General features: G+C 47.7%; 1 protein-coding gene across 1 annotated transcript in view; it reads right to left on the bottom strand.

Annotated features, from left to right (window-relative positions):
- Nucleotides 1-222, bottom strand: part of CSUI_010661 (dead deah box helicase domain-containing protein) — a gene marked incomplete at its 3' end in the record, with an annotated part of 3669 nt that overhangs the window by 3138 nt on the left and 309 nt on the right. Inside the window, exon 1 of the mRNA XM_068070763.1 lies at nt 121-222. This exon is cut by the window's right edge and continues 309 nt beyond it. The remainder of the gene's footprint in view (nt 1-120) is intronic.

The raw sequence follows: 222 nt of genomic DNA, 5'->3' as shown, positions 1-222 counted from the left end.
CCCATCCGCCGTCCATCGAGAGACTTGCTTCTTTTCGTATGCCTTCCTTTCCCTCCCTTAGAAGCTTGCATTACTCCTCCTGTGTGGTCCTGCAGAGGAAAAAGAAGAAGAGACACTTACAAGCTCGGCAAAATCGAGACATCTTCCTGACGGCTGTGTCTCGAAATCTTCTTGGGCTTTCCTCTCTACATTCTCGAGGATGTTTTCTTTCTCTTCTTCTTC

Source organism: Cystoisospora suis (genome assembly GCF_002600585.1).
Source record: "Cystoisospora suis strain Wien I chromosome Unknown contig_7939, whole genome shotgun sequence".
In the NCBI taxonomy this organism is placed as follows: Eukaryota; Apicomplexa; class Conoidasida; order Eucoccidiorida; family Sarcocystidae; genus Cystoisospora; species Cystoisospora suis.
This window is presented reverse-complemented; position numbering and strand designations above follow the sequence as displayed.